Below are 26,869 nucleotides of genomic sequence, written 5' to 3'. Positions count from 1 at the left end.
GGCCTCCGTATTCGCCCCCTCAGTTTGGCCCGAGGGGTCAGAAGAGTCCTTGCTCTTCCGGGCCTTGATACACCCCTTGAGGTCTTTTGCAGCGACCCTGGTGGACGTGCTGTCTCCGGTGCATTTACCTTGAGTACTCAGGTATAGTTCTATGGTATGTAGACTGTCTTGCAGGGGTCTCACACCCTGCGCTACTGCCTCTGTGAGCGAGTCTCCCAGCACTTCTTTAAAGCTGTAGGCTAAGTCCTCTGGGTAGGTAGCCTCTTGGTCCTCATCACTCCACTCAAAGTTAGACATTAGTGTGCTGTTCAGGTGCCTTCTCAATACCTTTCCAGGTGTAAGTGCACGTCCACTGCTCCACTCTATGAGGCTGCACCTGTTTGCCCTTTTATCCTGCAGTGCAGGGTACTTCAGATGTGGGCTTTCTGATTTATCCGTGAAAGGATGTGCTTCTCAGCTATCTTGCCGTGTAATTAGCTTTTTCCTGAGCTTATTAGTGCTCCGAACACGAAACGCGGTGACAAACCCTTTCAAATTCCGGATTTCACTGCTTCGTGTATATTGCTCCTCCTCCCCAAAGGTGGGGCCTCTCAGGAAGCAGAACGCTCTTGCTCTGATTGGCACCCGTGCGCTTCACTCTTCCAGGAGGAGGGGGTTACCCTCTCTTAGAGCGCGAGCTTCCGGGTCCTCATGCTCCGCCCCCACGAGGGTGGGGGCTATCACACCCCCTAGCGCGAGCGGGAAGACAAGATCTCCCGCTCGCGCCGCTTGCTCCGCCTCCCCAAGGGTTGGGGCCGCTAGCCCTCGATCGCGCTGTGGAGCGCTGCGGGCTTACCTGAGGAGATCGGCAGGCCCCTACTGTGTCGGGTAACGCGACATGGGGCCGCCGAATTTCCTCAGCCAAATGTAAATTGCTATGCTGCGCGCTGCACTCACGTCTCGCTAATACTCTTATGACAATGTCTGCCTTATAAAAATGTTAACACACGATCTACATGTATATTAAATAAACACATTCGCGGAGCTCTACAATAACGTGTTACTTATCTGGAGAGCAGGAAAAGAAGAGGAAGAACACAGGAACAGGAAGGGCTAAGGCACAGAGACTAGAGACTAGAACTACAGGGAATGATGGGACTTGAAGTTTTTATTGAAGAAGAAAAAAAAAAGTTTTAATATTTTCACGAAATATGATGTATTTGTTGAAACTGCTGGAGAGTGAATTAAAGAGAAGAGAAAGCTTAATGCTCGCCTCCGTCTTGACATAGAATGACTTGTTTGTGTTACCCAAGTGAAACATTGGTAAAGTCTGTGGCATTTTACCCCATTTCATTCAAACTTTGTACCGTAAAATGCTCCTTTTCAAAGTATTTGGTTTAAAAAAAAATAATTCTGGGAAGGGCCTAGGAAGCCTCCCTGAATTATTTGGTGTTCAATCACCATGCACGGCCGCTCGCATTTATTTTGGGGAATGTTTAGGCCCAGACACCAGCCATGACTCACCGTGACTAGACTCATTTAGAATCCTAGTGCCCCCTTTTGGATTTGCCAGTCCCCCCAACGCTGACACCAAAGGCTGCCTCCGCAACTGCCCAGAATTCTAACAGGCCCCTATTTCAGGATCATGCCTATTTCAGCCTGCATACCACTGCATCATTGTGTGATTTGGCCAAAGATGTAGTGCTTTGTGCCACTAAACATGCCAAGAATATAGCACATCTCATCAGTAAGAAAAGAAGCGCATGGGCTCCCAATTCGGGAGAGCATCCTCTTCAAAACACTAACTGGGAGGAATTTCACCACCCACAAAGGGAGAGTGTGTGTGCCTGGGCTTTTTGATTTTTTAATAATAAGAATGAATGATGGGAGATAAACCTCTGAGGACTGGTTGAGGCCATTCCACACACAGTTCATCTGCTTCCTGCAAAAAACGCATGGTCACATGTACTCTGGGAAGTGAAGTGGGAGAATGGGAGAAAAAGCTCCCCCCAATCTCCTTGCGACTATGGCCTAGAGGATCGTGGCCCAGACACCCACCACGAGATGAATTCGTCTATCTACCAGACGACCAAATACCCTGGTTCAAGAACATAAGGATATACCCACCAGCCTGCCCTACTCAAGCCGACACCTGCGGCATGGATGAACTCGACTAAGACCTCAACAACAAGCTCCCACATCGTTAGAGATGCCATAACGACCTAGCCAACTGCCAAGAACACACGTGCCACCATGCACACTGGTCACTCACGCACCAACCTACACAAAGAATATATTCAGTGCTATGACGTAGGTGACGGATACACCCACTGACGCATCTTTATTATTTTTCACATAGGGTTTTTAGTAATGCAGAAACGCAAGACGCATAAAGCACTCGCGTATACGCTTGCTGACGCTTCTCCCACCCCTCGCATCGTGATGACAATATAAAGAAGACGTAATACTGCCTATGAAGCCATGTCAAACCGCAACACAGGTGCTGTGCATTATACATCCCCACCCATGAACCAGGCCCAAGTAGGCCGCAAGCAAGAACCGCCATGAACGCTGAATGAGCGAGAGTACAAGTGCTGATCACGCAGAACGAGCCCAGCGAGAGCTCACAGCCAAGGGGGCGATGTTGCAACTCGTATGCTACCAGCCGGCGCCAAGGTCACACCTGTAAGCAAAGCCAAGCACACAGAAGCAAAATACAACTTTAAATGTGCAGAATTCCGCCCCAGCTACGGTCTCTCCACACGTGACCAAGCCGACCTGACAATGTGCCAGACCCACGAGGAAGAAGTCGCCTGGGTCCCACGTCTGGGACACAGGTTGCAACAGTGAAATGACTAGATGGACACCTACAGCGATGGGAATGGCCTGCTCTCAGGCCTATGAGCAAACCCGCACATTGTCTGCACAAACACATAGTTACACATTGTTGCTAGTGACAGGTACACCGTGAGCTGGGAACAACGATGGTCCCAGACTGGGGGGCTCGCGGGAGGGCCAATCAGAACATGGGGGCGCTCATCACTGACGCCACTAACATTAGCCAATCATCAGGGGTCTTCAAGTAACAATTTTCAACTATCTAATAGAAGGGACAACCCAAGTATACCACCTGACTCATCCTCAACCACTAATATTGCTCTCTATCTGTATACTATACTAACCCTACCACTCGAGGAACCAATCCGGAGTTACAATAGGTTTTTCGCTAACTTTCCCAGGTGACGCAAGTAGCGTGTCATACTGCGGCAAAAAGGGCCTGCGAGCCCCACAAATTGTGAGAGTCTGGACGGACACGTACGATCCTAGACCCATCCCTGCCGTTGTTTTAATAAACAGCAGAACCGCCTTGCTTCTTGTGTGTGTCTCATACTCATTTTTTGGGAACACGGGAGGAGTTGGGGCCTCCCAGCCCGGAGGTCCGCGGATGGCCCAGCCGACCCCGGGATAACCACCTCGACAGAAGACACAGCCTACAGGCACCGTCTTCCCCTGTCATATTCAGCTGGAATGTGACAGCCCCGGGTACATCAAAGCATCTCCAGAAGGTAGAAGGCACACCTTCCTCCAGCCATGAGCAAATTAATTTAAATATCAAAGGCTCCATGGATCTGCATTCCTTTGGCTACTCCGGCTGGTGGCAGTACATACTAATGATATAATTGAAGCAAGCCTGAAGGGGCTTGGTTGCCAGAATAGACAACAGGAAGGCGGGACTAACACCCCTTTGGTATGCAATGTGTCAACTTGAAGCTATGAAAGGCAGTGAATGGCCTGTCTGGGTCCTGCAGTTACCACAGGTGTCCCTGCATAGCAGACCCCTTTCAGAGGAGAGAAGTATGTGGTTTTGGGGCGAAAGGAAGTCTGCTCCCAGCACAAACATCAAGGTAACCCTGTGCTTAAATCAAGCGTCACAGAGGGCTCAGTTAACCAGAGATACACTTTGATCTACTACAGACAGGTAGATGGGTGGGACTTAGGTATATGTTGTCACCCCCTTGTCTGTCCTGTTGAAGAGCACTCTGGTCCTCACCTCATGCATAACAGAAGATAGTTGGTGGGGACCCAGGATCGGTTCATTAAGATAGGCTTAGCCTTCACCAATCACTGGGGGCCATTTGGCTTTAAAAAAGGGTTGAACCCCTCACTTAGCAGATCATCAGACAACTTCGAAAGGAGTAAGAAGAAGGACTCATTTGGGCCTGGACTGAAGGTACAGTCTACCTTACATGTTCCGCCAGTGAAGGAAGGCCAGGAGTTCAAAGAGGGAAGCAGGATGCCTCCCCTAAACATCTCCCATGGGAACAGAGGGAGATACCGGAATCAGAGGCCCCATCCAGCAGCTCCAGAACCGGTACCCAGCCAGCACACAGCGTGCCCTGCTAGGTTCTGCCAGCAACCTTCCTAGGTGGAAAGGGCCAGAGAGTATCTGAACAAAGGACAAATCTGTTGCCTGCAATCACTCTCCTGAGCTTTGGGCCATCCACCTTGAAAGGAAACGAGCCCTGCGAAGAGGCTAGGAGGAATGACACACAAGCATCATCCATCGTCCATCTTTTAACAACATTTTCGGGAGAGTCGAGTCCTCGAACCGCATCCAGCTGCACCGTGACTGTTGTCACGCCGCAGTCACAAGAGCCGTCCGAACTGCTTCGACCAGCATTCCAGCTCTGCCAACCAGCACAGAGACAATGATTCTTGGCCCCGAGCCACCGCACCAGACAGCCTGCAGACGTCCGTCCATTCTCGCTTGCCGAACTGCCTGCCACCTGCCGCCTGGTACCCGCAGTTGTCTCCCACCACTAACTCGGCCTCAAGGGCTGCGAAGCACCCTGGAACCGCCTCGACGCTGATGCTGATACGCACCAAGAACCTCTTCAGCACGAGGTACATTGTGGTTCTGCCCCCCTAGTCCTTCTCCGAAGGCCCCTAGAGAAAGTTACGACCATTTTCCCCCTTGGTGCTAGAACCAAAAAACCTTGAACAGTAAGACTGATTACTTTACCAACTACCCTCCATCAGTATCCAGAGTGCATCCCTTTCCTTTGTGAAACTGTCTGTCCTCTGTTTACTTTACAGGGTGGGTTGTATTTTGTACTATGCTAGAACTTTCAGTTGTAGTAATAATAAAGTAGATATGTTCATACAACCTTGACGGGACAGTCCCTTTTATCATTCGGTAATAACTGTATTTTTGCTATGTTGCAACTAACCAACAATTCACGACCTTGTGGATATAAGCCTGCCGTTCCATACAAGTTACCAAAATTAGATAAGGAGGTCTTATTAATCACTTGTATTCCAATCTGTTTGGATCCCTTCTGGTGTACTAGAGGTGTGGGTTTGATTGATGGTTTAGAAACTGACATTCATCCCTGGACCACTGGTGCCCCGGAAGTTGATTCGTCACACTAACCATCATGCATAAATGTCCTATGACCACTGCCCCAGAATAACTGTCTCAACAAATTGTTAAAAGCAGAGACATGGATGAGCCTACTGCCCATGTTGCACCATTGATACTGTAGCATCCAGTGGCTTTGCAGCTGCTTCCTTTCACATTTCAACAGCCCTATTGACCTAGATGGCAGCTAAAAGGGATGCCAGTGTATAATGTAAGACGCCTAAATAGTGGAACATGTGATCACCTGGACAGAGATAATCCCATACAGGAATCTGATTTAATACATTATCACTTAGGCACTGTGAATTGAAATAATATATTAATTACCCCCACAAATGCAGTATATGAAACATGTTCTAATTACATGTTACTTGTATGATTGGCCTTATCAGTTGTGGACAGAAATACTGCATGCATTATTTTTCCACTTTTGTTTGTACCATTTCAACACTCATTTAGACTATGGACATGGATTGAGTAAATAAGTGATTCACTCTAATACTGTACAACATTTTTTTATTTCACAAAAGAACAAATTACACTGCAAATGTGTGATAACTGGGCATAAGGGATGCCCACTTTTCCACCCCCTTTTGTCTTCCTGTGCTCTAGCACCTTGAAGCTACTTTATTCTCAATGTAAAGCAGGGTAAACTGGCAGACATCGGACTGATGTATGCATACTCACACGCAAACTTGATTATACAGAGGACTTATACCCCAATATGTGTCATCTATGATGTCATCCTACGTGGCAAACTAAAATCTATTGACTGGATGGATTTTTTAGGGGAACATATATACTTATAGAATACATATGGGTTAGTACTTCATTGACTGTCTTATCTGTAAGACACGCCTCCAACTACCTCTAAATATTTATATTACTGATTATAGCAGACAAAATAGCAGCAGATTGGTCTATGCAACATTGTATAGCAGGTTGCCCCATAGACCCACGGATTGGTCGGCAAACCCACCCATCCTTACACTTCTGGCTCAGCTAGCAGTACGTAAGCGAAACAAAACCCAGGTGCTTGAGTCACGTCAGATTACTCTCCACTTTCCCACTTTATCATCAGTCTGGCCATGAGCCAGTTTCCTGTCTGTAGTTGACCTTGTAGCCTGGTCTCTGTTCTGGGACATTCAAGGGAGTGCGAACACATCACTACCTTCATCCAAAGCTTAATGAATAGCCCTTGTTTTAAACCTTCTGAATCAGTTGTGAAGAGACCACAAATGTGCCCATTGTGACCTCTTATTTACTGCCATTTAATTCAATTATACTGGGTGACATTGCTCCTCTTGGTCTCTAGAGAATTGCCCACTCCACCTTGTATAAACTTCATACACTTTTAATTGTCCAATACTTGGCTCATGTGAAGGTTTTCTTCTTCTTTAATCTAAGAGAAATATGTCTCACGTCCATGACTTAGTCATCTACCTCCCTTTGTGCGTTCCTTAAAAATAGCATCCTTGATCGCAGGCCAACATAGTCTCCTCTTTGTTTTGCACACAAAGCTGTTTTCCAGTGTCTCCTGACACTGCACCCCTGGTCTGTTTCTGAGGTAGCTGAATTGAATGTTTGCATGAGCCTGCGTCCATTTTCCTATCATTGCTGTCCTTGCAACGGTATATTTTCCTCTATAGCAAGCTTCTCTATGAATCATCTACCTTGCGTTGCTGTGTATTTACACTTATTGATCAGCAAGTTACTTTGTCTTCTTTGTATATAATCACTTTATCATTTCATACAAGTTTCTCTTTGTTGCTTCAGTTACATCGTCACTCTTAAGTATTTTCATATCGTTTCAGTATGTCTGCGTACATCTTCTTCATGACATCACTCTGCCCTTGTCAGATTTCAATCAGAGCTCCATGATGTCCAATGCTGCGTCCTGACAATCTTCCACTCAATATCCTTCCACTCTCTCAGTGGGAGGATACATTTGATACGGTTGTATGAGTGCATATCATCTCTCATACACTCGATAGGGCAAAAGCATAAGACATGGAGTCCCATATAGGGCTCTTCTCCTGCTGTTCCAGTATGACGGCGGTGAGGGGGCAGGAGTTAGGGAAAGCACGTCCACCTGCTCCTCTACAATCCCCATATGATAACCTCTATTATTTCGCTCCTTTGTAAGGAAGCGATTGTGCTTCATCACAGTCCACAAAAAAAGAGTTACAAAAACTTCACAAGAATGTTTAAAATGTTTATCTTTCACCTCTTGAATGGAGGCAAATACTTAGATCATGTATGAGGTATTTCAACTCCACATGCCCACTTCCCAGGCAGTGCAGTAAGGCTTGCCATACATTTATTATATGGTATGTTATGAGAAGGAGTATTATTAAAATGCAATGTTCAACATTTCCCTGGCTTTTTCGCGCCAAAGATATTTAATGGCTAACTGAAGGCAAGAATCATTAACGTTTGTTCCGGCCTTGGTATTTGCCAGTAAGTAAAAGATGTTGAGAACAGATTGAACACTTTATAAAAGCATGCACGTGCATAATCGTGGAAAATCAGATATGAACATGTCATGCACTGCAATAATCAAATTTATCAAGGCCTAAAATATATGCTCCATAAAATACATGACTATTATACCTTTTCACTGAGCAGGGAATCTAATCTGTTCATACTGGTTCAGAGAGGTGAGTGTGGGTACCAATTGTGCTTAATCATGTTTTATGCTTTTAACAATAGAAGATGTATAATTATATTTTCAAACCCTGCATGTGTTACTAACAGTACATTGTGTTATTTGGGATGATTTGTCATTTTCTTTGCGTTGTGCAAGTTTGCAGCAGGAATCAGGGGCTGCTTGAAAGTGTGCAACCTTCAACGTCCAAGGTGTAGTTCGTAGGTGGATGCATTTCCCCAGCAACAGCGAGACAGTGTCAGAACTAGTATGTTCCAAAAGAGGCTAGTAGCGACCAGCCCTGAGATGTCAATGTAGATGAGAGAGAGTGCTTACAGGGACACGAAGATTTGGTGCGGTAGATAATGAGAACAATTAATTATTTAATCTTTTGTTACGTGCTTAATGCCAGAGACCAGTCTCTTAGCGCGGGACCAGGATTCAAACCTGTGTTGCTTTGCATTCTCTTGCTTCCAAGACAAACACATTGCCCTGAGTTATCCTCCCTTGCCCCATTGTGAACAAATTGACAAATCCCACCATGAGTTCATGTAATACACCATGCAGAGCCTTTGATGGTATGGGTACCCAGTTTTTGGGGCACTCATGAACCTTTTCTGCTAGGCAGAAAAGGGACTTTGAACTAAGCTTTCCAAACCGACTATCGGAGAGCATAGATCCACCTGCTCTGGGGAACCAGTCGCGATAGTGACCGTTGTAGCATGGCTCTAATATGAGTCTCTGGAGCAACAAGGAAAATAGAATTTAAGAAAAAAAAAATGATAATAATTCGACCAGAGAAGAAGAGGGAGGAAGGATGTAGTGAGGTGAAACACGTTGCTTGTATTTTAGAGGCCTTACAGTTGAAGATCGCCCACGGCAGTCTGAATGTGGCTGCAGCTAGTTCACTTTAGAGGATATGTATCAATTTCCCTATCTTGTACAGAGGGTATATCCCCCATAGAGGTTTAAAGTATCCACCAGGCCCCGTACCATTTTCGCACATCCTATCCAGAGGGTATATCCGCCATAAATGATATGATATGATATTTATAATGCGCTTAATACCCAGAGGTTTCTAAGCGCGGATCCGGGGATCGTACCAGTGTTGCTCCGTGTTGTCTTGCTTCCAAGGTAAGCATGTTGCCTCTGAGCTATCCTCCCGAGACTAAGGTTGAAAGGTATCCTTCAGGCTGGGTACCAGTTTCACACATCCTATATAGAGGGTCTATGCCCCATAGAGGTTCAAAATAAGGATACTTACTATGGATACGCCCCATCTAGAACATTAATGAAGGATCGAGCTGGGTACCAGTTTCACACATCCTATACAAAGAGTTTATCCTCCATAGAGGTTCAAAGTATCCTTCACGCTGGGTACCAGTTTAATACATCATGTATAGGGGGTATATCCGCCATAGAGGTTCAAAGTATCCTTCAGGCTGGGTACCAGTTTCACACATCATGTACAGGGGGTATATCCGCCCTAGAGGTTCAAAATATCCTTCAGGCTGGGTACCAGTTTCACACATCATGTACAAAGAGTTTATCCTCCATAGAGGTTCAAAGTATCCTTCACGCTGGGTACCCGTTTCACACATACTCTACAGAGGGAATATCCCCCATAGAGGTTCAAAGTATCCTTCAGGATGGGTACCAGTTTCACACATCCTACACAGAGGGTATAACCCCCATAGAGGTTCAAAGTATCCTTCAGACGGAGTACCAGTTTCAAAGGTCTTATCCTCATATAGGTTTAAAGTAGCCTTCACGCTGAGTACCAGCTTCAGACATCCTCTAGAGAGGGTATATTCCCCATAGAGGTTCAAAGTATCCTTCAGGATGGGTACCAGTTTCACACATCCTGCACAGGGGCTATAACCCCCATAGAGGTTCGAAGTATCCTTCAGGCTGGGTACCAGTTTCACACATCCTATACAAAGGTTGTATCCGCATAGAGGTTCAAAGTATCCTTCAGGCTGGGTACCAGGTTCACACATCCTGCACAGGGGTTATATCCGCCATAGAGGTTCAAAGTATCCTTCAGGCTGCGAACCAGTTTAACACGTCCTATACAGAGGGAATATCCATCACAGAGATTGAAAACATGCTTCAGACTGGATGCCAGTGTTCCTGTTGTGCAATGTGTATCTAAAGGCCTTATCCTGAGGTCACGCATTCGATTTGAAGGAAAAAAAGTAGATTGCATGGCAGAAAGAGGTGATACAGTTCAAAGGGGATTTAGCCTCTAGAGCAAATCTGTGTTGTAAATTAAGACATGAAGCAGCGTTTATGAGAAATCGTTTGAGTCAGAGTCCTTAATGAGTCGGAGTGTATATAGCTGTATAAATTAAATTCAATAACAACTAATGCGTCACCACGTGGGTGTCTAGCTACCCTAATGGTACAGGTGGAGAACGTGCTTGATCAGAACTTATGATGGACTTAGAACTGATGAATTTCATACTCGAAGGGATTATACCATGAAGTTGCAGGTGTAGGCGCCCAGGTGGGTGTTAACTGCACACCGACCTCCTGTTGTTTTACACCAGGAATCACCTAAAAACACTGAATGGTAAGGTTGCATATTTATCATAGGTTCCCTATAAAAGTAGTGGCAAGGTTACAAAGCCAACTTGAAAAATGCCAGAGTAAAGGTTGCTAAGTCACATGACCAAAAGTATGGTTTCTTTACCTTTTTTAAAACATTTCTTCCAGCCTTTAGCACCGACACTGCACTTTTATGGGTGCTAAATGCAGGTCGGTGGAAAGGTGGAGTAGGCGGGGAAAGTGAGCCAACGGATGACGGGCACACACTACTCAGGAAACATATAAAGCAGGCTCATATCTGTGAATACAGCCCATATTCCGAGCTTCTTGATTGGCTCACGCCCATGTTGCTAATAGCAGAAATCAGATATATAACAAGACATCTTGGATAAGGTCCGCATAGACCACCTGCAATGCTCTGTGGTGCAATTGTGCTTCTTTAAGAAACAAACTGAATACCAGCTGGATTTTCGATTGAGATAACTTTGACATCTATTAAAAGCACAATGATCCCCAAGATTTAACATAATAAAAAGTCAATGTGAGAGAGAAAGAGCTTGAGAAAGAAGTCTGCTTACACCAATGTCACCTACCTAAACTAAGATATGAATATACACTACACTTAGCACAATGGTAGGACATACAGTGCCAGAACATTAATTAGTGAAGTCGGCGCTCCCCCAACTAGACACTCATGCAAGAAATCACTACTAGTGCTAACATTTGAAGAATTTATGAGGGTATTAAGTGGATCAAGTTCAGGTGAAGCCCCTGATACCAACGGCATGCCAGCAGACTTTGAGAAAGATTTTATGCACGCTCTTAGGCCCGAGCTGAAACTGTTGCACTTATGATCTGATACCACAGGCAAGGTGGAAGGCTCACCTAGGGTTGCATTAATTAAGCAATAAACCCCTCTATTGGGGGGGGGGGCATTACCGCGTCAGTTAATGCCCCAGCGCCATAGTTACAGCCCTGAGGAACCTTTCTTCTCAGATCTCGGATACATGTATTCTATTTCTTCGGTCGTGCGGTCCTTGAGGCTTTGATGACAACTTAACTATTTACATGGCAGCTGATGGGCTGGAGAGTGCTTGAGAGGAGGTAAGAGTGTGTGTGTCTGACACAGGACACACAGGGAGCTTTCTTTGAATTTCCCAGTGAAGGCATGCAGGCTGCATATTAAGCGAGGGGCTTATTGCTATTAGTATCCCTGCATGTTGCATGTTGCACTGGGATACTACTAGTGTTTAAGTTGTGAAGAGGCTCGGAGCAGGGCTGCAGTGTGTGGTAAAGCCTCTGCTCCAAGCCTCTTCATTGGCTGTGAGGCCGCCACCCCCACCACCTCCGGGGTACTAATTGTTGTTATGGAATCGAGGAAAAGAGCACACAGGTGTGGACTAATTTCATGCCACAACCATTAAAAACTAGGATTGTAAGATCGATGCTAAAATACTGAAAATATGTTTCCTTGTATCTCCAATGTGGGCGGGTAGTCTCTCAGGAAATACATAAAAAAAGTAACTCCAGATTTGTTTTATCTTTTTTAATTTTCCAGTGCGGTCAGCCTCCTATATTATGAATGGCGGAGTCAGCAGTGTCTTTTGGAGTTCACTGTTCACATCTCATTGACACCATTTTCATTCCCGAGCTGATTGAGGAGGGACAGTCTTTTGTCCCGCTTCACGGAGGAGGTAGGGCTCTGTGATTAAAGACCATGGGCCTCATTACGAGTCCATCGGTAGCCGTGCCAGTATAACCGGCAGGCTACCGCCGGATCCGGAGGGATTTACCAGCTCTGGACTTGCCAGACTTACTGGGGTATTAAAGACCTGGTGGTCCGGTAATTCCGGAGCCGGCATTCCGTTATTCCCCATTCCCATGGAGTCCTATAAGACTCCATGGGAATGAGGGCCGTGGAAACACTGGCACCATGCGGTAATGGTGCTGGTGTTCCCACGTCCGTCTGCGGCCAGTGGCGTTACGCCCTCCAGGTCAGACCTGGCAGGTGTAACACCACACGGCTACAGAAGTCATAGTTAGCCGGTCTGGAAAACGGTGCCGGTACAGTTTTACCGGCACCGTTAAAGCCGGACCGGCTAACTTGTAATGAGGGTCCATGAATGTACGAAGAGCGGCGCAGAGTCAGCAGAGTCTTTTGGAGTCTTTGGGAGGCTTTGCCAAGCAGTACAACAAGTCCTATCACTCCTCCCCGCTCACAGCCCACTCGGAAAATATAGCTGAGTGGAGTTTCTCGGAGGAGGGAAGAAACGATCTTTGGTGAACACTGCCATTGCTTCTTCTTCTTGCAACACCTGGTGATCTGCAAGGTGAGTGCATGCTAAGCACGCTTTGCAAGTGGAAATCTACGTACTGCATGAGTCCATCACATAGAAAATGCTTAGACATTTAACAACAAAGGGTAAGCTTAGATTCCGGTGAAATTGGTCAACAAACATTGTCAAGCAAAGGAACCAATAGTGGATAGTGTTTTCACCTGACAGAAGACTAGTAGGAAATCAATCACCAATTTAGACTTATACAGTGTGATACGAAATGCTGCTTGGGTACAAAGTTATAAAGGTTAATAGCAGACCAATTACCTACTTAATCTAATAGAACATGCAAGCTAAATACTACCTGCGTAGTGGCGCCCTAGCAGATGATCTAAGAGCACCAGAGTGGGAGGGAAAAAAGATCACCCTCCTTTAGCAATGGTGGACACACAAAGTCAGCAAGGAACACCAGCGGGCAAGAAGTAACTGTGTGTGCTCAGGTCCATCACGGCCAATACTCAAGCACTGGAAGATTAAATGGAAAAATGATCTTTGATTCCTCGTTGATGACTAGAAATGATTTCACCCTCACAACAACAAATATAAAGAAAAAATATCAAGGAATGCTTCCTGAAGCAGAGGCATAGGAGCACGGGAGATTTTTATTTTGGGTCACCTGAAGAACCGACTTTAGTAATGAAAACGATTGAAACTGAAAGAATTTTGGATATTGCCATTTTGGGTTGTGATTTTGACCAGGACCTCAATCTATCCCTCATACCATTAAATGGAAATTAAAAATGTTTGGCTGTACTAAAATCCAGTGATCAACACTGGCAGATTCCAACAACGCCAAGCCAAACTATGGGTGATTCAACAAATCAAATCACCCCTCCGATGTACCAACCGGTATATAAGTTCAAATTAAGTCACACTAGTAGCTTTGAACTTTATGTTGAACTCATTGGTCAATGCCTTTGAAATGCTGAAAGGAGAAGACCAGACCCATTCAGGGATGCTTCTAGAAATTCCAAAGATGTTGAACAATGTGACTTTTCAATGGTCGGTTTAAGAAACACTTACAATATAGCTATAGCACCATCACTAACAAATCTGTCAGAGGAGGTTGGCAAACAAACCTCAAAAATACTTGGGATCAAGGAGACCCTAAAAAAATTAAGTATTGTGGGAAAGGAAACACAGAACTTGTTCATCAAACTATTGAATAATATTGCTGGGAAAAAGGAGTTAGCTCCGGGAGGAGAATCTGTACCCCCGGAAGATGGGGTGGCTCCCACATTCGATGACACTCCCTCTCATAATCTGTTTAGGAGGAATTTCATAGACTGGCACAGGTGGTGGAGAGTGAACCAGGCAAACCTACGCATACCTCAAATGACGCGATCTCCATCCCCAATCAAGAAGAGAATAATTTGGAAAGCACTTGGAAGGAGAGTTTGCAGCATAACTACAGGGGGAGAAGGAAGGCCAAAAGAAAGGGCCAAAAAAAGAGGAATTCGGAATCCCTACCATCGATAGAGGGGAAGGAGAAGAAATCAAAGAATAATAAAATAAAAAGAACAAAGAACACAGCTGCAAACAGCTTCGTAAATGGACTAAGAAATCCAATCAAAAGGGTCCCAAATAGATCTAAGCCTTTCCAACTTAAGCCAACCCAGAGTGAAAGTCAGGAGAGTTCGTTCCATTGACTGTCAAAACACAAAATAAAACAGAAACAACAATTAGACAAAGCAAAGTCACAAGAAATCCCAGATCTGAAAGTGGTCAAGGTGACCATAGGCATACAGACAGAAGATTTTGGAAAATAAGACGTGTGCCATTGAAAACAGTCTTTCTAAATCGAGGACACCAGCAGACAGTGGGAAAGCACAACCGGAAAAGGTTAATTTGGAACAAAATCACACAGGGAATTCAATCAAATGGGCCCCGATTTTCATCCCAAGGGGAGGATAAACAAAAAATCAGTGAGTGACTAGTTTCAGGAAATCCAACCAGAACTAGAGTCCGAGAAGCCAGGTTATGTTTTAGCCACTCCTCTAGATAAGCAGAAGGACGACAAAAAAATTCGAATGAAGAGCATAGGGGACCCAGATTGGTGGATGACCTGCCTAGAAGTCAAGAACCAGTGCTACACATAGATGAAATTGCCCTGTATGCTGTTCCAAGACTCTGGTTAAAATGTAAAAAGCCTATCTCAAATTTTAAATCCCTGAATAGAGGAGCAATACTGGCATATCTGAAGAAAATCGCAGACATGTATCTGTTTTCATCTGACGATAGTGAATACGTAAAGTTCCCCCATCCTCAAACCGCTTTGCTGGCAGAAGTTGGGTTTAAATCTAAAGTGGGGAATAAGGCAAATTTGACAGCCACAAGGTTTTTGCATTTACAGGGTCTGGAGGTTTTCATTGCACCTCCACAACCAGACTTGATTGAAAGAAAGAGTTCTCACGATCTGGGAGGTGGCTCTAATACAAACACGGACCTCAATACCACAGGAAACCCAGAAGTGGAGACCAACAATGGTTGTTTGGCGGATCAGGTCAATCCACAAAAGAAGGCATGGTCAACGTTCCCTGAGATTCTAACCCAGGTCTTTCAGAGGCTAGGTGTGGGTCAGGAGTCTCCTTAGTTGGGGAAAGCTGAGATGTGTGAGTTGGAACACGCAGGGCTCTAGTTCCTTCAAAACTTTGAAAATGAGGTAAAAGATTTTTGGGGGAAACGATCTGGTGTTTCTCCAGGAAACTTGGCTAGTATATCCCCTCCAACTAGAAGGGTTTAAAATGTTACATCTGCGATCCCCCCCCCCGGGGAGGGGTAGACCGTCAGGAGGTTTGATGATAGCCTGTAAGACCGCTTTAATAACGGAGAATGAATTAATCCCTAGCCGACAGGAGGGGATTCTTGCAGCAATGATGACTGTAACATACGATGAGGGCTCAAGAAAATTGATCGCCTTAAATCTCTATTAGGACCCCGCCTGTACAAACCTCACAATGTTTTGGGAGTCACTAGATGATCTTTTGACCTGAGTTAATCTGGATCATCCAGGCACTCCGGTTTTAGCAGCAGGAGACCTGAATTCGTAATGTGTTACCACCATGGCAGGGGAGGATCAATTGAAAACAAAACATGCTACTGCAAAGGGTAGAAGGTGGTGAACTTTCTTCTCAGAATGGAACATGAGGATAACCAATGGTTCCAGAGAAGGGGATCTTCCCCATGCAGTAATGTGGAGTCGGAAGAGTACAACATCTGTTATAGATTATATTTTCCTATCTCCTTCGTTATTCGAGAGGTGAACACATTTTGAAATTAAGGATGGTGATCAAGTAATCACAAACGTCTTGAGGCGGTAATATCCTGGCAGTTCACTAAGAAAATCGAATACCTGCGTCAATCCATAGCCTTAATAATGGCAAAAATAGAGTGGTCAAATATAAGAGGGATGGGTTATATCTAAATGAAAAACTTCAAAGGGCCTGCCAGGACATACCAGCCTACGATTTAAAACAAAGATGTGGTCCCCTGTCCTTTAAAAATTTCTTGTGGTCTATAGATCACCCGTTGTGCACCAGACAACAAAAGCAGACACTGCATTCGCATATTTTCAATGAAGCAACCCGGGCCAAAAAAAGAGAAATGCGTAACACTGTAAGGTCTATAAGGGGGGAAGGCTTAGATAACGAACAACCAATCAAAACAGTTAATACTATTAAGAGCAACTACAAAAACGGGTCAAAACAACGACAAATTAATCGCCTGCAAAAAGACAGAGAGATGATGCTTAAGGCCCCATGTCACAATACGTCATGTAACTTCTGGGCTATTATTAACTCCGCTGAGAATCCACAAATAATTAATCAAACAAATATAGTATCGGAAACTGATTGGCTAAGACATCTGTCCCTTCAATAGCACAAGCCAAGTGGGGCATTAAGTTTTAAGATCTCTGATATTCCTTGGACTTTGGATTTCACAGAGAGCGATTTGGCAGATCTGATAAAAAAAAGTCCTCATCCTCCCGAGCGGCGGGGCCCGATGGGTTAACCTATCATGTTCTAAAAGGTAACATAAACCTGTGGTCAAGGGTATTACCACAGCTATTTAATGAAATCATGAAGAGAAGATTATTTCCCCCGTCTTGGAAGACATCTAGCATTATTCCTATTTTCAAGATGGGGAACCGAAAGGTTCCAACAAACTATCGACCAATCACCCTCTTGGATGTGTAAAGTAAGCTTTTTGCCAGCCTCTTGCTGAGGGTGTTAGAAGACTGGGGAAAACAAAAAAACTTTCTGTCAAAACAGACTGGATTTCGTAAAGGCCTTTCCACATCACTAAATGGTGTAATTCTGCCTACCTAAAGTGAAAAATCTGGTATCAAGGGAGAACCAGTGTTATATGGCGCATGGATAGATATTTCCAGTGCTTTTTATTTGGTTAATCGAGACCATTTATGGTCACAACTTGAAAGTTGGGGAGCACCAAAACCGCTCCTGTCTATGTTGGCCTCTCTGCATGAAGATAATACAGTTAGAATAAGACTTAACATCGAGGGCTCACTCTGAGTTCATGTGAAAGTAGAGAGGGGTGTTAGACAGGGTTGCATTGTCACCCCCTTTTTATTTAACCTCTACCTAGCAAACATGGGGAGGGAGATAGAATCTGCAGCTCTAGTAAGCTCTAAATGGGCAGTAACCCAATCAAATGGTTAGCGTACGCAGATGATATTGTCCTGCTAGACAATACAGAGGTGGGGCTCCAGTGGTTGTTAAACTCTCTGGAATCTTACATAAAGAGGAATGATCTATCTATTAATCCGGGGTAATACAAAATAGTAATATTCAGAAGGAAAGGGAATCAGGGTTGTAAATTTATCTGCTCATTTGGAGCTCAAACTATTCCGGTAGTAGAGGAAATAGTTTATTTAGGCTTCACCTTGTATGCAGTCCCGAAGGTTGGACAAACCATTCAGGATTTCACTGGTAAAGTATCCCAATCGACATCTCAAATGAAGAAAATATTGAGGGAATATTGTAAGTCCTCCATACTGCCTGTGATAAAGTTTTATATGTCAAAAGTCATTGCAATACTTTTATGTGGCCTAGAAGCCAAACCATTGGCATGGGACAACATTGGCAGAAATTAGAGGTTAGCATTTGGAATAAGGTCCTGGGCTTACCCCATTAAATCACAGGCAGACTGGAAGCTACTATCTCTCTAACAACAGACAATGATCCCACAGGCCAATACACTCTATGAAGATTTACAGCTACATCAATAATATTCCCGGTCGGACCTATGGGCCAATTTTCAGAATTGGGCCTTTGAAGCATTGGATGACTGTGATAGTGATATGGTAACCCTAATATCCAATCTAATGAAGACGAAACAAGTGCTAGTGACCATGGATTGGATAAACACGATAGATCAAATGTGCAGGTAATCAGCAGCAGTTTAATTTCCCATATGTATGACAAAAAGTTAGGTTTCCTTCCAAAATATCAGAGAAAATGTCCAGATTGGAAAGTAAGACAAAACTTTCTAAGAGCTCGACTCAATCTGGTCCATACTGGGGCGGTGCTATCCTGTTGGGGGCGGATGGAGAAGCAAAAAAACTGTGCTCGGGCTGCGAAGATCTAAGCAGGCAGTCCATTGCACATATTTTGCTAGATCGTAAGGGGACGCTGAATGTAAGACAGGGGCACTTTTGTCATTTGATTGACTCCGAAGATCGACTGTCTTCAAGTATGTGCTGGTATAGGTTCATTGCCGGCTATGCAATATCTTTGACTATAAATGTTGTTCGAGTTCTGCCGTTGTCTGGGTTTATTTCACCAGAGCATTGCTAGAACTGTAGAAATGTTCTAATTTTATTCTTGTTCTTTTATTTTGCTGGAAGAAAGTTGATAATTCCTATTTAACCATGTATTTCTAACATATTATTCATCAGAATTTGTGTGTTATTTTATGTAATGTATGGATTTTGTACTTGTGAAAAAACGAATCTCGGTTGTAACACAATAATAAAAAAATAAAAAATAAAATATGAATGCAAAAATAAATGCTATAATATTTGAAATCTGTTCACAAATGTATTCACAATACTATGGAGAAAGCAACACTTGTTTCATAGCAGTAGGAATTTGATGTTAATGTGCAAATGAGGCCTTTTGAAATAAAAACTACAAAGAATTTCTCTGAGGCAAGTTATTGAAGACTGTTAAAAGAAATGTATTATATTTTATTTATTTCATTTGAATGTTTGGCCAGCACTGACCCTACCCAGAGGGATCTGTAGCGCCTTACAAAGTTCAAAAGAATGGAGGTGAAAAACAAGTTACAATATTTTCAGGACAGAATAGGAAATCAAGATTTAGAGTGGGGTCTTCTGTATGGAACTTTGCTCCGTTCAAATATGTCTGAGATAAGGCAGCACTTTGCCTACTTTGGGCTCATGAAAAGTTTGGTGTTATCTCGCTAATAAATCTGCTGAGATACCACCAAATAGAATTGCGGTTACCACCACTTGGTCCCGGGGATTTACCACAGGATTACAAGTGGTGGTAGGCGGTATAAATCCCCATTTTTTTATTGGGGATGTTTGGCAGAATTACCACTGGCTCTATTATCCTAGTGCTAATGCCGCTGATTTGTGGAGGAAAAGTTAACGAATGTACCTCCAGCAGCAAGCTGGAGGTAACGGAATTACCGCCAAACTCGTAATGAGGCCCGAGTGTCTGCTCCTCCGAAAGATTATTGCTGCTATATCAAAAGGGGCCACCAGTCACAGCATTGCCATCTGCTCCATCTCCGCTTCTGTCGTTAAACACAGGTATCGAGAAAGAGCAGGCCATGGTTCAAATAGAAATGATGGCAAGATGGATCTAAGCGCATTTGTCAAATTCCGAAATCTCGATTTCATGTTCCTGGCAGTTGCTCTTCCAACCATGCACCTTTCTTGGTTTAACAAATCTACATTGATTGTGACACAGTGCAGAATCATGACTCCAAAGGGAAAACAGTTTTTTCTGAATCCTTCTCCCCTTGCCTCATTTACTTTTACTGGAAAGAAATCCCCCAGTACCCATCTGTTTCTACCCCCTTTGATCCTTCGGCCTATTTCCACAACCCCACTTGTCGGGGGGAAATTCTGCCGGGGTCGGCCGGACCGTCCGCAGACCTCCAGGCAGGGAGGCCCCAACTCCTCCCGTGTGTATCCCAGATAAGATGAGATAGAGTATGAGACGCACACAAGGAGCAAGGTGACTCTGCTGTTTATTAGACAAAACGGCAGGGATGGGTCAAGGAGCGCACGCGTTCGTCCTGACACACACTCAATTGTGGGGCTCGCAGGCCCTTTTTACTGTAGTATGACGCGCTACTTGCGTCACTTCAGAAAGTTAACAAAAAACCTATCGCCACTCTTAATTGGGTGTTCGAGTGGTAGGGTTAGTATAGCACACATATAGAGAAAGATATTAGTGGCCAAGGTGTAGTCAGGTGGTATATCTGGGTTGTCCCTACAATTAGATACATGAAAATTGTTACATGAAGGCTCCTGAGGATTGGCTAAATGTGCTGGCGTCAGTGATAAGAGCCCCAAGTTCTGATTGGTGCACCCGTGAGCTTCCCAGCCTGGGACCACCGTCGTTCCCAGCTCTCGGTGTACCTGTAAGTTGCAACAATGTTTCACTATGGGTACATGCAGACAATGTGAGGACTTATTCATAGCTAGACGGGGTACCGTTCCCACTGTTGCAGATGTCCATTGAGCCTTTCAAGTGTATCTGCCAGTGTCTCGTAGCGAGGGATCCAGACGCCTCTGTTCTCCAGGGTTTGGCATCTCGTCAGTTTCGGCTTGATCACGTGGGGAGGGACCGTGAAAGAGGCATAATTCTGCACAATTAATATTGTTTTTCTACTGTGCGTCTGGTTTAATTTGTCGGTGTGACTTTAACGTTGGTGCGCGGAGTGCGAGGTTGCAACATCGTGCCTTTGATGATTTGCTCTTGGAACGTGGGTTTGCAACATTGCGACCTTGGCTGGTTGCTTCGCCAAGCTCATTCTGTAGGATCAGCAACTGACTCTTGTCTTGTTGATGTTCACGGGAGCTCTTGTTTGAGGCCTACTTTGGCCCGGTGCATAAGTTGTCCGTTTGGTGCACAGGTGCTTTAAGTTATAGGAGCATATAATTCCATAATCGGTATTGTCTTTATTATATTTTTCATCGTTGTACCTGATTTCAAAGAGAAGCGTGAGCAAGCTAGTAAAAGTTCATGACGCGTCTTGCGTTTCTGCATTCTGAAAACCTATATAAAAATAATAAAGATGCACGTCCGTGAATATGCCTGTCGCCTACGTCATAGCACTGAGTATATTCTTCGTGTAGGTTGGTGTGGGAATGTCCAGTGTGTATATTTGTACAGATGTGCTTCCCGTTGTCTAGGTCGTCATGGCATCTCTAACGACGTGTAGATTTTAGTCTAGTTGATCCGTGCCGCAGGTGTCGGCATGGCCAGTGCGGGCTGCTGGGCAGGCAGATGGACACACCCGTATGTTCCTGTACCAGGGTATCTGGTCGTCTGGTAAATGGGCAAACTCTTCTCGTGGCGGGTGTTTGGGTCGTGACCCTCTAGGCCAAGCGCGAGAGGTGAAGGACGGGAGCCTGGTTTTCCATTCTCCCACTTCAGTCCCCCCTCTGGTCGACTTGTCGACCACAAACATATCCTTCTCGTTATCTCCTCTTACTCGCCATATCTTAGTTATTCCTCCGAGATGTCCATAGTGGTTTACATGATCTTCAAATGACCAATACATATATTCACAGGTACCCCCAGGAGTACAGTATACCCATCTTCCTATGTAGCTCCTGGGGTTTCTTGGGTTCTCGGTCTTTACTGACGGTGGGTCTAGATGGTTGGTAATTATTTGGGTGCGCAGCTTCTCCCTTTCCTGTATAATTACACCTGTATGCTGGCCGTCATCTGCTGGCATCAAGGGGTGCATTCCCACCATTTCCAGCAATTCGTCAGTAGTGCGTGCCTTTCGTGCCTTCCAAAATCTAATTATGATCAGGGTAGCTCCAGCCAATATAGTACAGCCCACTATTATTTTCAGTCCATCTGACAGCCAGGATGGCATCCATGACCATAATAGTGAAAACCAGCTCTCATCCTTGTTCACACCATTGCTTTCATCCGTCATTTTGGAGTGCATCTGAGCTAATTGTGAAACTGCTTCTGTCAGTGTACCATTGTCAGCATCATTGGCAGGTATGAACGTGCAGCATGATTGTCCTATCTTTGCACAAACTCCTCCTTCCATTGCTGTGAGAAGGTCCAATACATATCTGTTCTGTAGTGCTACCATCCTTACAGCTCGCAGCTCTTCTTTTATTGCGTTGAACCCATTTACTGTAGAATTGATGGTCATCATTAGTTCCCATCTAGTTATTTGGAGCCATTTTGCGTTTGCGTAAGCCTGTAATCCCGGGTGTATTATTGAGGAGAAGAACATTGCTGCTCTGCTGAATAGTCTGTGTTCTGGCGGTATTGATGTTAGTGCCGTTTCCGACCTTCCCCACAGGTAATTTCCTGTCAGCGGCTCTCCTTGTCTTTTTCTTCTATTTAGTACAGTGCCATTGCTGTTGGTCCTGTTCACTTGCTCCTCCTGGAGTGGTGCAGATCTCTTTCTTCTCTTATCCCCTTCATTCATTCTAGGAAATTTCGCCACGTCAACGTGCTTCTTAGGTACCACTAATGATGGTACATTGACGTGTACCATTGTGCACACACCATTCCACAGGGGAGGCAGTGTATGGTATGCCTTTTCTCCACAGGCCCAATAATGATCCATTATTACTGCTGTTCCTGCTCCCCCCTCAGGTAACTCCGTCACACTTGCGCAATTGGTGTTATACCCTACGTCCACCTCTCCTTTATGCTGGTAACATACCTTGGGCGCAGTCAACGGTAGTATCGTTATTGGGTCTTCATCTTCTTCTACCCATGTGAGCATTGGTACATACTTGATCCACGTCGTCCAACATCGGTGATTGTGTGTCTCGATGGTTGAGATAGTTTCTTTTGTTACCATGTTGCTGCCAATCACTCCTATCTCCCAGCTGTTATCCAGATACACCTTTCCTGTTATCGTCAGTAGCGGCCTCTCCCAGCATCCTTGTTTACCCGGAATTTCAGTGGCGTACCAATCACATGGTAGATACTGCAGTGTTACTTTCTGTGTTTCTCCTTTTGCAGGGCCACTTGTTATATATTTGAATGCTTCAGCATGTAAACTGGTCTTGTGATAACTCAAGTAGGTCTTGAGGAAGTTGTTTTCATATGGGTATGAGTCTCGTGTTTTCCATGTCATGTGCACTACAGTTCCTTGAAATCTTCCTTTCGTCTGGAACAGTGCCAAGTATATTATGCACTGTGCTATCTTCTCATTTATTTCTGTGGCAACAAATGTTCGTGAAGCACTCATGGCGTATGGTATTAATGAGCAGACGTAGCAGCTATCCTCAGTTGTCTGCTTACCAATGCGGGTCATGTGTTGGTACCATATATTGTTTGTGACGTGTGCTGAATCTTGTACATAATTATCAATACCTTTATTGTCTGAGTATGTGCTGCGTTTAACTCTATTTTTCTTTGGTGCAATGTTACTACTACCACCTGACGTAACACCTGTTGCAGCAAGGAACGGGGGTATATTAGGTTTGGGTGCAGCAACAAAATTGATAGCACAGCTATACTGCCATACAGAAGCAGCCAAAAATCCGGTGACTATCAAAATCCCTATTATTTTTATTACAATTGCTAATCTCACCGGCATTTTGCTCTTACCTTGCTGCAGTCCTGGCAGCTTATTCTTGCGACGTTAAAGTTGCCCGCCTAAAAATTCTCAGAAATGCTCGTTTTAAATGTTAGTTTTGTTTTGTTTAAGCTCTCCCTATCAAATAGTCATTCAGTGCCCAGGCGAAGAGCTGCTCCCATGCTACTCTAAGTGATTGGTCTCTTAAGACCGGCAAGTATGGGCGGAGGTGGGGCATGTAATATTCTATGGCCAGGAGGAAGGCTGTGTAGTAAACACGTACCCTTCTTATTTTTAGGTATGTTGGCCTTTTTATTTCGTATACAAATTGGTGTGACAATTCTTCTGGGTAGTTATCGTCTGGGAGTACCATCTACGCCTGGACAGTGGACTTTGTTAGTTAGCTTTCTACTTAACAATACAATAATACGCAGTTCCTGTATGTGCGAGAGAAAAAGAGAACATTCACGTGTTTACATGTGTATTTGTGCGACCAATGTCTTTTAGTTTATGTTACAACTGTCCTGGGGGGGGGGATGGCGTAATTATTTTTACTCTTTGAACGTGTGACCATGGGGTGGGCAGTGTAGTGATCACCCCTTTCTTCGTCAGTTATTGTCTCTGGGGTGTCTGGGTAGTGAGAAGGTAAGGGGACAATTGGGTCGTTGTCTGTGGTAGAACTTCCTTCTGCTGTCAGGGATGTTGTTGCTGTTGTTCCAATGGACCTGTCGTTGGCGCTGGGGCGGGTCTGCAGTTTGTATATCTTTACATCATGTAGGTGGTTCCAAGCACGCTTATCCTTTAGTTTTACTGCTCTTGTTGATACGTCTTCTACCAGATGTGGACCGGTGAACCTTTTGTCGTTCCACCTTCTATTGAAATTGCGAAGTAGCACGTGGTCACCTTTGGCAATTTTGCACAAGTTCTCTTTTTCTAATTCTGTACTGGCGCCTTCTTCTTTATCTCTGGTGGACCCGCCCCGCGTGCGCTCGAGCTGTTGAGACACAAACACAACACTAGTAATCAAAGATGACACATATTGATACATTTCATCACCTAGTATACTCGCTGAACTTTCGTGGTCAGTAAATGCCCTTGACGTTGGCGTTAGAGGAAGGCGCATTTGACGTCCAGTAACCACCTCGTGTGGGGTGAGGTGGTGGTCGGACCCTGGCCTGTTCCTCAGCTCGAACAATGCTAACGGAAGGCAATACAACCAACTTTTCTTTGTTGTTTGTTGTATCTTTGCAATTGCCTCCTTCAATAAGCCATTTAGGCGTTCACATACGCCGTTAGCCTGTGGGTGATATGCACATGCAAATTTGTGCTTTATGCTCAGCAGGGCTGTGATATGTTGGAACATTTCGTTTGCGAAATGTGGGCCATTATCTGATCTTAATACTTCGCACACTCCCCACCTGGGGAAGACCTCTCTTACTATGAATTTGGCTGCTCTAAATGCATCTGGGTGTGAACAGGGCCCTGCTTCAATCCACCTAGAAAATGGGCATACTACTACAATCATGTATCTATTACCTTGACATATGTTGATCATATCAACATAGTCAATGTGGAGGTGCCGAAAGGGTCCTTCTGGCCGGGGTATGGTACCTCTTATCACTTTTAGGGTATGACCGGCCGTAAACTGTTGGCATGTGAGACAATTGCTGATAAAATTTGAAAAATGAGAATTTAACTCGGGACAGAACCAATCATCTCTAATTCGTGCTGCAATTATTTCCTTGCCTGTATGGGCTGGGTGATGTAATTGGCTCAGGGCGGTATTTAAAAGTGCCAATGGTATTACAACTTTCCCAGTACCACTCTGGCGCCATAGTGCGTCGGTTGGTGACATTGTACATCCTCTTTTTACCCATATTTCCTTTTCGGCCATTGGTGCTGCTGCTTGTAATTCCATAATCTGTGTGGCTGGGAGGTGGGTATACCCTTCTCTTATTAGCATCTCCCTAGCCATTCCCCTCCCTCTCCCTCTCTGTGAGTCTGTGGGGTCCCATATCTCACCAAAGTATGCAGCATATTTCGCATGTGCGTCTGCTGCTGCATTCCCTTTTGATACATGGTCTTCACCATTGGTGTGTGCGGTGCATTTTACTAAGGCTAGCTCTTGGGGGTCGTTTATTACTTCAATTAATTCAGCCAACAAGAGGGCATGTTGCACTGGAGTGCCGTCAGCTCTCCTAAACCCTCTTCTCCTCCATTTTGTTAGCCCTGAGTGGACAGTGGATGTAACATATGCACTGTCGGAATATATTGTTACACGTTTGTTAAAACTTTCTTTCAATGCCAATATTAGTGCAACTAGTTCAGCGGCTTGAGCAGAGTAATGCTGTGGTAACTGTACACATTTCATAGCCACACACACCGGAGCCTCCATCATTTTTACCACTGCTGCCCCAGTTCTCCGTATCCCATCTCCTTGATCAATAGTTGATGACCCATCAATAAACAAAAGCTCACCTCCCTCTAGTGCATTCTCTTCAACTTTTCTAGTACATGAATATATTTCATTTAGTTGGGTGCAGTCGTGGGCGTAATCTCCCTCCTCAATTATTTCTGCTAGAAATCTTGCAGGGTTAACAGTGCTACATCTAACAATCGCTAGTTCAGCCCTAGACAAAATGATCTCATAACCTGATGCCCTTTGTGTCGTTAGTGTGGACTTGGGTTTATTCAATATTGCAAATAATGCATGTTCCACAAACAGTGTAGTTGGACACCCCATGGTTATTGCAGATGCCTTTTCTACTGCAAAAGCAGCTGCAGCGAGGCCTTGTTCGCAAGGGAAGTGGCCTAACATCACGGGGTCTAAGTGACCGCTATAAAATGCTACTGGTTTATAGCCCATGCTTGTTTTTTGGGCCAATACTGCTTTCATTACTGCTGAGTCGCAATGTGAAAATATAAAAAATCGTCGCTCATAGTCTGGGGATGCCAGTACTGGAGCTGTTGATATCGCGTCCTTCAATTCGTCAAATGCCTCCCTCATTTCCATAGTCCACCCCAACCTTTTCTCCCCTTTATTTGCTTCCTTCAACCCCTCAAGCAGGGGTCCTATGTATGAGCTGTAATCAAATACCCATGCTCTACAGTAGTTGCATAGCCCCAGAAATTGCTGCAGTTCTCTCACAG

The sequence above is a fragment of the Ambystoma mexicanum genome, chromosome 6q (genome assembly GCF_040938575.1).
Source record: "Ambystoma mexicanum isolate Mex_15411 chromosome 6q, UKY_AmexF1_1, whole genome shotgun sequence".
Taxonomy (NCBI): Eukaryota; Metazoa; Chordata; class Amphibia; order Caudata; family Ambystomatidae; genus Ambystoma; species Ambystoma mexicanum.
The sequence above is the reverse complement of the archived record's forward strand: the minus strand, read 5'-3'. Positions refer to the sequence as shown.